We start from the raw sequence: 14,808 nt of genomic DNA on the forward strand, positions 1-14,808 counted from the left end.
ACTCACTCCATGAATTGATTGCTACGGCATCTGTTATCAGCAGTCACAACCAGCAACACCAGTAGCAGCCGACTGCACGCAAAGAATGGGAACGTGCAGAGGGATTTACGTGAAATCGGCGCAATTGTGGATGCTAATCGTTCACTTGTATCTGCCTACACACCTCTGCCGGTTGGGAATTATTCCACTTGCATGGCAAGGTGCTCATGTAGGTGCGTTAAAAATTCTGGAGGCGCTGGGTATCGATCCCAGTACCTCTCGCACGCTAAGCGAGCGCTCTACCATCTGAGCTACGCCCACCCCCCCGATAACTAGTAGTGCTACATACAGTCATATCAACGTCACAGACCCTTGCACTCCCATTATTCCGCAGACAAACACTACTCTCTATGTATCAGTGAGGGTGTCTTTCAGGTTTCGTGCATTCTGTATCGAATCGTAGTTGGCCACAATGAAAGTGGCACGCATAACGTCGAAAATAGAGTTCAGACACCGCTCTGAGTAAGACGAACGTGTTGTCCACCTCTAGACTTCAATGACGTTAAGCCGTGATACCTAAGACAGATCTGCACTCGATGACACCACGATAACAGCCGGTCCCCACACTTACATCTTGCTCTCCTTATGACAGTATACATCGTATCAGTCTGTGACGCTGGTTTTGCAACTTCTTGCGTGCGTTTATGTTCGCCGCGACCAACACTTACCATGCACTGAACACAAAACATGGAGGAGCCGGGGCTTGAACCCGAGACCGTTCACACGCTAAGCGAACGATCTGCCAACTGAGCTACAGCTACACACACCACCAAGCCTGGCTATTCTCCATTCTTTGCGACTCTGATGTGCACGGACACGATGGTTGGTTGGTTTGTAGCGGCGAAGGTACCAGAATACAAAGGCGCGGACACGTTCATATACACAAGAGTTCCAAGTAGTTTCGATGCTCTGGTATTACGAATGCAAATTCCGTCTGGTTTGAACGTCTTAAATTGAAACGGCGGTCACAAATTGGTCCATTTCACTCCTTGTCCACAATCACACAGCACCTGAGGTAAAAAGCACATCTCGAGCCCCATTGTGCCCTCCATTGTTCATGCCAACTCAGTGCCTCGCTCTTTGCTACTGTGTAAAACTCTTGTCGTCCAACTGCAAAACACTGGGACACAACAAGTTTCCGCGTCCCCATTGCACTGATCGTACTACGAAACGCTCCCCAAACTTGGCAATCACCCATGCAGATGACTTTTCCGACTTTACACGACGCTCACGCTAGTGACAGCCTTATTTATAGTTCGACGTCGCGCCAAAGCGAATGAGCACATTTCGCCTACGGCTTAGGCCGCTCTTCTAGTGTGGCTGCTCTGTGTCTGCAGGCAGCGAGGGGCTGCAAGCTTCCTGTGTTCGCACCTATATCACCTGTGCTTCCTTGTCAGAGACAGACTATCGCAAAACATACAACTCACTCCATGAATTGATTGCTACGGCATCTGTTATCAGCAGTCACAACCAGCAATACCAGTAGCACCGACTGCACGCAAAGAATGGGAACGTGCAGAGGGATTTACGTGAAATCGGCGCAATTGTGGATGCTAATCGTTCGCTTGTATCTGCCTACACACCTCTGCCGGTTGGGAATTATTCCACTTGCATGGCAAGGTGCTCATGTAGGTGCGTTAAAAATTCTGGAGGCGCTGGGTATCGATCCCGGTACCTCTCGCACGCTAAGCGAGCGCTCTACCATCTGAGCTAAGCCCACCCCCCCGATAACTAGTAGTGCTACATACAGTCATATCAACGTCACAGACCCTTGCACTCCCATTATTCCGCAGACAAACACTACTCTCTATGTATCAGTGAGGGTGTCTTTCAGGTTTCGTGCATTCTGTATCGAATCGTAGTTGGCCACAATGAAAGTGGCACGCATAACGTCGAAAATAGAGTTCAGACACCGCTCTGAGTAAGACGAACGTGTTGTCCACCTCTAGACTTCAATGACGTTAAGCCGTGATACCTAAGACAGATCTGCACTCGATGACACCACGATAACAGCCGGTCCCCACACTTACATCTTGCTCTCCTTATGACAGTATACATCGTATCAGTCTGTGACGCTGGTTTTGCAACTTCTTGCGTGCGTTTATGTTCGCCGCGACCAACACTTACCATGCACTGAACACAAAACATGGAGGAGCCGGGGCTTGAACCCGAGACCGTTCACACGCTAAGCGAACGATCTGCCAACTGAGCTACAGCTACACACACGACCAAGCCTGGCTATTCTCCATTCTTTGCGACTCTGATGTGCACGGACACGATGGTTGGTTGGTTTGTAGCGGCGAAGGTACCAGAATACAAAGGCGCGGACACGTTCATATACACAAGAGTTCCAAGTAGTTTCGATGCTCTGGTATTACGAATGCAAATTCCGTCTGGTTTGAACGTCTTAAATTGAAACGGCGGTCACAAATTGGTCCATTTCACTCCTTGTCCACAATCACACAGCACCTGAGGTAACAAGCACATGTCGAGCCCCATTGTGCTCTCCATTGTTCATGCCAACTCAGTGCCTCGCTCTTTGCTACTGTGTAAAACTCTTGTCGTCCAACTGCAAAACACTGGGACACAACAAGTTTCCGCGTCCCCATTGCACTGATCGTACTACGAAACGCTCCCCAAACTTGGCAATCACCCATGCAGATGACTTTTCCGACTTTACACGACGCTCACGCTAGTGACAGCCTTATTTATAGTTCGACGTCGCGCCAAAGCGAATGAGCACATTTCGCCTACGGCTTAGGCCGCTCTTCTAGTGTGGCTGCTCTGTGTCTGCAGGCAGCGAGGGGCTGCAAGCTTCCTGTGTTCGCACCTATATCACCTGTGCTTCCTTGTCAGAGACAGACTATCGCAAAACATACAACTCACTCCATGAATTGATTGCTACGGCATCTGTTATCAGCAGTCACAACCAGCAACACCAGTAGCAGCCGACTGCACGCAAAGAATGGGAACGTGCAGAGGGATTTACGTGAAATCGGCGCAATTGTGGATGCTAATCGTTCACTTGTATCTGCCTACACACCTCTGCCGGTTGGGAATTATTCCACTTGCATGGCAAGGTGCTCATGTAGGTGCGTTAAAAATTCTGGAGGCGCTGGGTATCGATCCCAGTACCTCTCGCACGCTAAGCGAGCGCTCTACCATCTGAGCTACGCCCACCCCCCCGATAACTAGTAGTGCTACATACAGTCATATCAACGTCACAGACCCTTGCACTCCCATTATTCCGCAGACAAACACTACTCTCTATGTATCAGTGAGGGTGTCTTTCAGGTTTCGTGCATTCTGTATCGAATCGTAGTTGGCCACAATGAAAGTGGCACGCATAACGTCGAAAATAGAGTTCAGACACCGCTCTGAGTAAGACGAACGTGTTGTCCACCTCTAGACTTCAATGACGTTAAGCCGTGATACCTAAGACAGATCTGCACTCGATGACACCACGATAACAGCCGGTCCCCACACTTACATCTTGCTCTCCTTATGACAGTATACATCGTATCAGTCTGTGACGCTGGTTTTGCAACTTCTTGCGTGCGTTTATGTTCGCCGCGACCAACACTTACCATGCACTGAACACAAAACATGGAGGAGCCGGGGCTTGAACCCGAGACCGTTCACACGCTAAGCGAACGATCTGCCAACTGAGCTACAGCTACACACACCACCAAGCCTGGCTATTCTCCATTCTTTGCGACTCTGATGTGCACGGACACGATGGTTGGTTGGTTTGTAGCGGCGAAGGTACCAGAATACAAAGGCGCGGACACGTTCATATACACAAGAGTTCCAAGTAGTTTCGATGCTCTGGTATTACGAATGCAAATTCCGTCTGGTTTGAACGTCTTAAATTGAAACGGCGGTCACAAATTGGTCCATTTCACTCCTTGTCCACAATCACACAGCACCTGAGGTAAAAAGCACATCTCGAGCCCCATTGTGCCCTCCATTGTTCATGCCAACTCAGTGCCTCGCTCTTTGCTACTGTGTAAAACTCTTGTCGTCCAACTGCAAAACACTGGGACACAACAAGTTTCCGCGTCCCCATTGCACTGATCGTACTACGAAACGCTCCCCAAACTTGGCAATCACCCATGCAGATGACTTTTCCGACTTTACACGACGCTCACGCTAGTGACAGCCTTATTTATAGTTCGACGTCGCGCCAAAGCGAATGAGCACATTTCGCCTACGGCTTAGGCCGCTCTTCTAGTGTGGCTGCTCTGTGTCTGCAGGCAGCGAGGGGCTGCAAGCTTCCTGTGTTCGCACCTATATCACCTGTGCTTCCTTGTCAGAGACAGACTATCGCAAAACATACAACTCACTCCATGAATTGATTGCTACGGCATCTGTTATCAGCAGTCACAACCAGCAATACCAGTAGCACCGACTGCACGCAAAGAATGGGAACGTGCAGAGGGATTTACGTGAAATCGGCGCAATTGTGGATGCTAATCGTTCGCTTGTATCTGCCTACACACCTCTGCCGGTTGGGAATTATTCCACTTGCATGGCAAGGTGCTCATGTAGGTGCGTTAAAAATTCTGGAGGCGCTGGGTATCGATCCCGGTACCTCTCGCACGCTAAGCGAGCGCTCTACCATCTGAGCTAAGCCCACCCCCCCGATAACTAGTAGTGCTACATACAGTCATATCAACGTCACAGACCCTTGCACTCCCATTATTCCGCAGACAAACACTACTCTCTATGTATCAGTGAGGGTGTCTTTCAGGTTTCGTGCATTCTGTATCGAATCGTAGTTGGCCACAATGAAAGTGGCACGCATAACGTCGAAAATAGAGTTCAGACACCGCTCTGAGTAAGACGAACGTGTTGTCCACCTCTAGACTTCAATGACGTTAAGCCGTGATACCTAAGACAGATCTGCACTCGATGACACCACGATAACAGCCGGTCCCCACACTTACATCTTGCTCTCCTTATGACAGTATACATCGTATCAGTCTGTGACGCTGGTTTTGCAACTTCTTGCGTGCGTTTATGTTCGCCGCGACCAACACTTACCATGCACTGAACACAAAACATGGAGGAGCCGGGGCTTGAACCCGAGACCGTTCACACGCTAAGCGAACGATCTGCCAACTGAGCTACAGCTACACACACGACCAAGCCTGGCTATTCTCCATTCTTTGCGACTCTGATGTGCACGGACACGATGGTTGGTTGGTTTGTAGCGGCGAAGGTACCAGAATACAAAGGCGCGGACACGTTCATATACACAAGAGTTCCAAGTAGTTTCGATGCTCTGGTATTACGAATGCAAATTCCGTCTGGTTTGAACGTCTTAAATTGAAACGGCGGTCACAAATTGGTCCATTTCACTCCTTGTCCACAATCACACAGCACCTGAGGTAACAAGCACATCTCGAGCCCCATTGTGCTCTCCATTGTTCATGCCAACTCAGTGCCTCGCTCTTTGCTACTGTGTAAAACTCTTGTCGTCCAACTGCAAAACACTGGGACACAACAAGTTTCCGCGTCCCCATTGCACTGATCGTACTACGAAACGCTCCCCAAACTTGGCAATCACCCATGCAGATGACTTTTCCGACTTTACACGACGCTCACGCTAGTGACAGCCTTATTTATAGTTCGACGTCGCGCCAAAGCGAATGAGCACATTTCGCCTACGGCTTAGGCCGCTCTTCTAGTGTGGCTGCTCTGTGTCTGCAGGCAGCGAGGGGCTGCAAGCTTCCTGTGTTCGCACCTATATCACCTGTGCTTCCTTGTCAGAGACAGACTATCGCAAAACATACAACTCACTCCATGAATTGATTGCTACGGCATCTGTTATCAGCAGTCACAACCAGCAACACCAGTAGCAGCCGACTGCACGCAAAGAATGGGAACGTGCAGAGGGATTTACGTGAAATCGGCGCAATTGTGGATGCTAATCGTTCACTTGTATCTGCCTACACACCTCTGCCGGTTGGGAATTATTCCACTTGCATGGCAAGGTGCTCATGTAGGTGCGTTAAAAATTCTGGAGGCGCTGGGTATCGATCCCAGTACCTCTCGCACGCTAAGCGAGCGCTCTACCATCTGAGCTACGCCCACCCCCCCGATAACTAGTAGTGCTACATACAGTCATATCAACGTCACAGACCCTTGCACTCCCATTATTCCGCAGACAAACACTACTCTCTATGTATCAGTGAGGGTGTCTTTCAGGTTTCGTGCATTCTGTATCGAATCGTAGTTGGCCACAATGAAAGTGGCACGCATAACGTCGAAAATAGAGTTCAGACACCGCTCTGAGTAAGACGAACGTGTTGTCCACCTCTAGACTTCAATGACGTTAAGCCGTGATACCTAAGACAGATCTGCACTCGATGACACCACGATAACAGCCGGTCCCCACACTTACATCTTGCTCTCCTTATGACAGTATACATCGTATCAGTCTGTGACGCTGGTTTTGCAACTTCTTGCGTGCGTTTATGTTCGCCGCGACCAACACTTACCATGCACTGAACACAAAACATGGAGGAGCCGGGGCTTGAACCCGAGACCGTTCACACGCTAAGCGAACGATCTGCCAACTGAGCTACAGCTACACACACCACCAAGCCTGGCTATTCTCCATTCTTTGCGACTCTGATGTGCACGGACACGATGGTTGGTTGGTTTGTAGCGGCGAAGGTACCAGAATACAAAGGCGCGGACACGTTCATATACACAAGAGTTCCAAGTAGTTTCGATGCTCTGGTATTACGAATGCAAATTCCGTCTGGTTTGAACGTCTTAAATTGAAACGGCGGTCACAAATTGGTCCATTTCACTCCTTGTCCACAATCACACAGCACCTGAGGTAACAAGCACATCTCGAGCCCCATTGTGCCCTCCATTGTTCATGCCAACTCAGTGCCTCGCTCTTTGCTACTGTGTAAAACTCTTGTCGTCCAACTGCAAAACACTGCGACACAACAAGTTTCCGCGTCCCCATTGCACTGATCGTACTACGAAACGCTCCCCAAACTTGGCAATCACCCATGCAGATGACTTTTCCGACTTTACACGACGCTCACGCTAGTGACAGCCTTATTTATAGTTCGACGTCGCGCCAAAGCGAATGAGCACATTTCGCCTACGGCTTAGGCCGCTCTTCTAGTGTGGCTGCTCTGTGTCTGCAGGCAGCGAGGGGCTGCAAGCTTCCTGTGTTCGCACCTATATCACCTGTGCTTCCTTGTCAGAGACAGACTATCGCAAAACATACAACTCACTCCATGAATTGATTGCTACGGCATCTGTTATCAGCAGTCACAACCAGCAACACCAGTAGCAGCCGACTGCACGCAAAGAATGGGAACGTGCAGAGGGATTTACGTGAAATCGGCGCAATTGTGGATGCTAATCGTTCACTTGTATCTGCCTACACACCTCTGCCGGTTGGGAATTATTCCACTTGCATGGCAAGGTGCTCATGTAGGTGCGTTAAAAATTCTGGAGGCGCTGGGTATCGATCCCAGTACCTCTCGCACGCTAAGCGAGCGCTCTACCATCTGAGCTACGCCCACCCCCCCGATAACTAGTAGTGCTACATACAGTCATATCAACGTCACAGACCCTTGCACTCCCATTATTCCGCAGACAAACACTACTCTCTATGTATCAGTGAGGGTGTCTTTCAGGTTTCGTGCATTCTGTATCGAATCGTAGTTGGCCACAATGAAAGTGGCACGCATAACGTCGAAAATAGAGTTCAGACACCGCTCTGAGTAAGACGAACGTGTTGTCCACCTCTAGACTTCAATGACGTTAAGCCGTGATACCTAAGACAGATCTGCACTCGATGACACCACGATAACAGCCGGTCCCCACACTTACATCTTGCTCTCCTTATGACAGTATACATCGTATCAGTCTGTGACGCTGGTTTTGCAACTTCTTGCGTGCGTTTATGTTCGCCGCGACCAACACTTACCATGCACTGAACACAAAACATGGAGGAGCCGGGGCTTGAACCCGAGACCGTTCACACGCTAAGCGAACGATCTGCCAACTGAGCTACAGCTACACACACCACCAAGCCTGGCTATTCTCCATTCTTTGCGACTCTGATGTGCACGGACACGATGGTTGGTTGGTTTGTAGCGGCGAAGGTACCAGAATACAAAGGCGCGGACACGTTCATATACACAAGAGTTCCAAGTAGTTTCGATGCTCTGGTATTACGAATGCAAATTCCGTCTGGTTTGAACGTCTTAAATTGAAACGGCGGTCACAAATTGGTCCATTTCACTCCTTGTCCACAATCACACAGCACCTGAGGTAACAAGCACATCTCGAGCCCCATTGTGCCCTCCATTGTTCATGCCAACTCAGTGCCTCGCTCTTTGCTACTGTGTAAAACTCTTGTCGTCCAACTGCAAAACACTGCGACACAACAAGTTTCCGCGTCCCCATTGCACTGATCGTACTACGAAACGCTCCCCAAACTTGGCAATCACCCATGCAGATGACTTTTCCGACTTTACACGACGCTCACGCAACGCTCACGCTAGTGACAGCCTTATTTATAGTTCGACGTCGCGCCAAAGCGAATGAGCACATTTCTCCTACGGCTTAGGCCGCTCTTCTAGTGTGGCTGCTCTGTGTCTGCAGGCAGCGAGGGGCTGCAAGCTTCCTGTGTTCGCACCTATATCACCTGTGCTTCCTTGTCAGAGACAGACTATCGCAAAACATACAACTCACTCCATGAATTGATTGCTACGGCATCTGTTATCAGCAGTCACAACCAGCAATACCAGTAGCACCGACTGCACGCAAAGAATGGGAACGTGCAGATTGATTTACGTGAAATCGGCGCAATTGTGGATGCTAATCGTTCGCTTGTATCTGCCTACACACCTCTGCCGGTTGGGAATTATTCCACTTGCATGGCAAGGTGCTCATGTAGGTGCATTAAAAATTCTGGAGGCGCTGGGTATCGATCCCAGTACCTCTCGCACGCTAAGCGAGCGCTCTACCATCTGAGCTACGCCCACCCCCCCGATAACTAGTAGTGCTACATACAGTCATATCAACGTCACAGACCCTTGCACTCCCATTATTCCGCAGACAAACACTACTCTCTATGTATCAGTGAGGGTGTCTTTCAGGTTTCGTGCATTCTGTATCGAATCGTAGTTGGCCACAATGAAAGTGGCACGCATAACGTCGAAAATAGAGTTCAGACACCGCTCTGAGTAAGACGAACGTGTTGTCCACCTCTAGACTTCAATGACGTTAAGCCGTGATACCTAAGACAGATCTGCACTCGATGACACCACGATAACAGCCGGTCCCCACACTTACATCTTGCTCTCCTTATGACAGTATACATCGTATCAGTCTGTGACGCTGGTTTTGCAACTTCTTGCGTGCGTTTATGTTCGCCGCGACCAACACTTACCATGCACTGAACACAAAACATGGAGGAGCCGGGGCTTGAACCCGAGACCGTTCACACGCTAAGCGAACGATCTGCCATCTGAGCTACAGCTACACACACGACCAAGCCTGGCTATTCTCCATTCTTTGCGACTCTGATGTGCACGGACACGATGGTTGGTTGGTTTGTAGCGGCGAAGGTACCAGAACACAAAGGCGCGGACACGTTCATATACACAAGAGTTCCAAGTAGTTTCGATGCTCTGGTATTACGAATGCAAATTCCGTCTGTTTTGAACGTCTTAAATTGAAAGGGCGGTCACAAATTGGTCCTTTTCACTCCTTGTCCAAAGTCACACAGCACCTGAGGTAACAAGCACATCTCGAGCCCCATTGTGCTCTCCATTGTTCATGCCAACTCAGTGCCTCGCTCTTTGCTACTGTGTAAAACTCTTGTCGTCCAACTGCAAAACACTGGGACACAACAAGTTTCCGCGTCCCCATTGCACTGATCGTACTACGAAACGCTCCCCAAACTTGGCAATCACCCATGCAGATGACTTTTCCGACTTTACACGACGCTCACGCTAGTGACAGCCTTATTTATAGTTCGACGTCGCGCCAAAGCGAATGAGCACATTTCGCCTACGGCTTAGGCCGCTCTTCTAGTGTGGCTGCTCTGTGTCTGCAGGCAGCGAGGGGCTGCAAGCTTCCTGTGTTCGCACCTATATCACCTGTGCTTCCTTGTCAGAGACAGACTATCGCAAAACATACAACTCACTCCATGAATTGATTGCTACGGCATCTGTTATCAGCAGTCACAACCAGCAACACCAGTAGCAGCCGACTGCACGCAAAGAATGGGAACGTGCAGAGGGATTTACGTGAAATCGGCGCAATTGTGGATGCTAATCGTTCGCTTGTATCTGCCTACACACCTCTGCCGGTTGGGAATTATTCCACTTGCATGGCAAGGTGCTCATGTAGGTGCGTTAAAAATTCTGGAGGCGCTGGGTATCGATCCCAGTACCTCTCGCACACTAAGCGAGCGCTCTACCATCTGAGCTACGTCCACCCCCCAATAACTAGTAGTGCTACATACAGTCATATCAACGTCACAGACCCTTGCACTCCCATTATTCCGCAGACAAACACTACTCTCTATGTATCAGTGAGGGTGTCTTTCAGGTTTCGTGCATTCTGTATCGAATCGTAGTTGGCCACAATGAAAGTGGCACGCATAACGTCAAAAATAGAGTTCAGACACCGCTCTCAGTAAGACGAACGTGTTGTCCACCTCTAGACTTCAATGACGTTAAGCCGTGATACCTAAGACAGATCTGCACTCGATGACACCACGATAACAGCCGGTCCCCACACTTACATCTTGCTCTCCTTATGACAGTATACATCATATCAGTCTGTGAAGCTGGTTTTGCAACTTCTTGCGTGCGTTTATGTTCGCCGCGACCAACACTTACCATGCACTGAACACAAAACATGGAGGAGCCGGGGCTTGAACCCGAGACCGTTCACACGCTAAGCGAACGATCTGCCAACTTTTTTTTTTTTTTTTTTCGAGACAAGTCGCATAAGAGGAGCAACAAAAATGCGCATTTCCCGGACCGGGAATCGAACGCGGGCCCCCTGGTTCAGAACCACCTATCCTAGCCACTTTTTTTTTAATTTTTTTTTCCATGTGAGGCTTCTCCTCCGTAGAACTGAAAATTGAAAAATTAAGGCTTCTTGGGAATTAATAAATTGTCACTCTTGCTTTATACTGAAAAAAATTAAACAAAAATAGAAAGATTGTGACTGAGGAACACGTGCAAGAAGCTTCCACTGCATTGTGTGCAACGAAACCACCTTCCAATATTACCGAGATCCTGGAAAATCATCATAGATGAAAGTAGTTGCTGGAGATATGGGGTTCATCCAGCAGTAAGTGTGAAGCCGCAGTGCCGTTTCGGGGTTCTGTCCGAGGCCTTCACGGCTACCGTAGCGGCCCTGGGGCACACGAAGTCCCCACCGTACTTCACCCTCAACAGCGATCCCCTACTTTGGCCTGTGACTACATTTTTCGTAGACGAGGGCTATTAAGATGTTTATCCAATCCCTTGTCTCTGAAACAGAATGTGTAACATGTTACCAAAAGTTTTTTTGTGGTCCCTGCGCGTACATATCTGATAATATTTTGCTCGTTCGTATAATTCGTATTCTAAAACACGGTCATTGCCGTGTTCAGATATAACGTAATGTACATAATTGCCAAACAACCACAACACAGCATTGGTTTTCTGGACAGGGAAGAAAACACCATCGGGGAAGAGTAATTTTTCAACATTGATCTCAGTACTAACAGTTCTGGTTATAAAGGCTACCCGCCGTTGGAGTCCCCTCCATATTTCGGCGTATCCGCCACAGAGAAAGCGGTGGATCAATGTGTCAACTGCGTCACATCGGGTGCACACAATCGTGTCACTAAGACCAATGGAGTGCAACTTTTCGTTAGTGGAAACTACGTTATTAACAACTCGGTACCAGGTCGCCTGAATGTCGGAAGACAGTTCACGATTACTAATATTTTTCCAAATTCTTTTCCAGTCTTTGTCGGGATATCTGCACTCCATTTTGTTGACATGTTCTTTCGTTGTTAAGAGTTCCATTAATTTCCTGCAATTCCTTGATTGTGGATTCGTGACAATACTGTCCATGTAGCTAATCTGTAAAAAGAACTGGCGAATATATTTCAATTTATAATTAATTCCGCCTATATTTATGGGTGGACGTAAATTTTCTGGCTGTAGGAGTCGATACAGCCTGGCTGTAATACTATGTGGATGATTTTCTATAATTTGTAGGGTCCTCTTTATATATAACGCCGTAGTCTTCCGCCATATATCTGTTAAACCTAGGCCACCTTCAGCGGAAGGTAACGTAACTGTACCGACTGCTACTCTAAAAATATTCCCTGTCCATATAAATCGGCAAATGATACTCATTATACGTTTGGCAATGGGTTTCGAAACTGGCAATATTTGACCTATATATATAGCTTTTGATAAAATGGACCAATTAATTATTCTGATTCGTTGTTTAATGATCAGATGTCTGGTCTGATTGAGTATTGTGGCTCCTCTGATTGTATCCAGTACTTTCTTCCAATTGTAGGTCATGGTCTGAAGCGGACATCGGTAAAAGGTGACACCCAGAGCGGTGTGACGATCGACGGAGCGTGCCCATTCCAAACGGACATCTTGAAGACCTTTAAGATTTAAAAACGAACTCTTCACCTCGTTAACCCTAGCGCCTGTAGCTTCACAAAAGATCTGAATATTCGTAGTTAATTTCTCTAAATCTTCATTACTACGAATAACCACTCCAACGTCATCAGCATATGCATTGGTGACGTTGTTAACGCCAGATATCGTGATGCCCTCAAGATCGACATCGAGTCTCCTTAGTAAAGGCTCCAGTGCAACAACATACAGGAGCATTGACAAAGGACTTCCCTGCGGGACGCCGTTGCGAATTTCAATGGGTGGAGTGAAATGCCCATTTACATACATTTGTGTTTGGATGCCTTCAACAATGTTAATTAAAACTTGCACAAAATGTTGACTAAAACCCACATAGGTCAACGTTCTGAACAAAAATAAGTGGTTGACCCTGTCAGAAGCCTTTGAGAAGTCGATAAAGGCAAGGCCTCCTGGTGAGGATGACGTTGCAAAAATTGCCGAGACATCCCTATATTCACAAACAGTTTTAAAAATATTCCGCCCCGAGAGACAGGTTTGGTGGTCACCTATGATCTTCTCCATTAGAGGTCTCAGTCTTTCCTTCAGTACACGTGCAATTATTTTATAATCCGAGTTCATCAAACATATTGGTCTCAATTGATTGAGATCTTTAACTGTCGCGTTCCTTCCCTTTGGTATTAGCACAGTTACGCTTTCTTTGAACTCGCGTGGAACAGTAACACCTTGCAACACTTCATTTATCACTTCTGTGAATTGATTACCTATGAGAGGCCAAAATTTACAGTAAAACTCTACAAGCAAGCCATCAGGCCCTGGGGACTTACGGGTAGGCGAATATTTAAGTATATCAAACACCTCCTCACATGTGATCGCAGTGGTAAGGGACACATTGTCCTCGTCATTGATAACGTTGTCGAAACCTGTAGTTCGTAGCAAATCGTTCGCACAGTCTAGATTATACCGGGTATCAGTATATAACGTACGATAAAATCCATAAACTGCATTTGAAATGTCAGAGTGTTCCGTCAGCACCCGGTTATCGCCCACTCTAAGACAAGCAATAAACGCTCGTCTTCTATTTCTTTCATGTTCGAGTAAGTGGTACAGCGATGCGTTTTCGTCCTCCACCGTTGTCGGGACACGAGATTTAATTTTTAAACCCTCCAGCTGTTGTCGCTTGAGACTTATGAGGTGAGCCTTGATCTTCTTTATTTCAATGAAAACCTCATCAGTCATCTGCTGAGCTGATAGTTCCCTTAAGCATGTATAGTAAAATTCAACGGTATTGCGAGACCACATCGCTCGCTCCCTCCCGTAAGCTATTAGGGATGATCTCAATTTCTTTTTAGCACATGAGGTCCACCACGCAAGGCGAGAGCTGTATTTATGGCGCATACGTAGAGCAGCCTGCCATACCTCCGCTACTGTTCTTGATAGGGCACCCTCGAACAACATATGGGTATTCAGCTTCCATAAGGGGCGACCCCAATACGTTCCTTGCTTCTGAAACCGAATGCTGCATTTCACTGCGAGATGGTCCGAAAAGGTAGTGGGAATTACTTCGATACTACTGATTTTATTTTCCAGGTTTGCTGTGACGTATATTCTGTCTATTCTGCTTTGCGAGCGACTACTGATGTACGTAAATTTGACTAACGTGGGGTATTTGCTTTCCCACACGTCTGTCCACTTCATGTTTGTCACCAAAGCCGCCAGTTCCCTGGAGAAGTTAAAATTTGGTCGCTGATCCTTTTTGTGAAGTACACAATTAAAGTCACCACCGATTAAAGCTTCCGCCGGATTCCCCTTAAGTAAATAGACCATATCGTTCTTAAAAAAATTAGCCCTATCATCTCTAGCGTTGTTACCAGAGGGGACATATACATTTAAAACAGTAGTAGTAAAAATTTTACAACTGATGCCCCTCCCATTTTCTAACAGACAGATATCCTTCACATCAATACCATCTTTGACAAGGATCGCAGTCCCACATGTGGCTTCCGGTGCAATATTTAAAATCTCTTGAAAACCTGGGACATAAAAGTTGTGGACATTAAATTCCTGTAGGAGGGCTATATCAGTATCCGACTGGTAA

The 14,808-nt window shown here is 47.6% G+C and overlaps 5 non-coding genes across 5 annotated transcripts; all 5 read right to left on the minus strand.

The window, feature by feature from the left end:
* Positions 1-227: 227 nt before the first annotated feature.
* Trnaa-agc (transfer RNA alanine (anticodon AGC)) lies at positions 228-301 on the minus strand. Its single transcript has one exon. It is a non-coding gene; the product is annotated as a tRNA-Ala (tRNA).
* Positions 302-3,146: 2,845 nt separating this feature from the next.
* On the minus strand, positions 3,147-3,220 carry Trnaa-agc (transfer RNA alanine (anticodon AGC)). Its single transcript has one exon. It is a non-coding gene; the product is annotated as a tRNA-Ala (tRNA).
* Positions 3,221-6,065: 2,845 nt separating this feature from the next.
* Trnaa-agc (transfer RNA alanine (anticodon AGC)) lies at positions 6,066-6,139 on the minus strand. Its single transcript has one exon. It is a non-coding gene; the product is annotated as a tRNA-Ala (tRNA).
* A 1,386-nt stretch (positions 6,140-7,525) lies between these two features.
* Positions 7,526-7,599, minus strand: Trnaa-agc (transfer RNA alanine (anticodon AGC)). The gene has a single exon. It is a non-coding gene; the product is annotated as a tRNA-Ala (tRNA).
* A 1,396-nt stretch (positions 7,600-8,995) lies between these two features.
* On the minus strand, positions 8,996-9,069 carry Trnaa-agc (transfer RNA alanine (anticodon AGC)). The gene has a single exon. It is a non-coding gene; the product is annotated as a tRNA-Ala (tRNA).
* Positions 9,070-14,808: the final 5,739 nt, after the last annotated feature.

The sequence above is a fragment of the Schistocerca gregaria genome, unplaced genomic scaffold, assembly GCF_023897955.1.
Source record: "Schistocerca gregaria isolate iqSchGreg1 unplaced genomic scaffold, iqSchGreg1.2 ptg000180l, whole genome shotgun sequence".
Taxonomy (NCBI): Eukaryota; Metazoa; Arthropoda; class Insecta; order Orthoptera; family Acrididae; genus Schistocerca; species Schistocerca gregaria.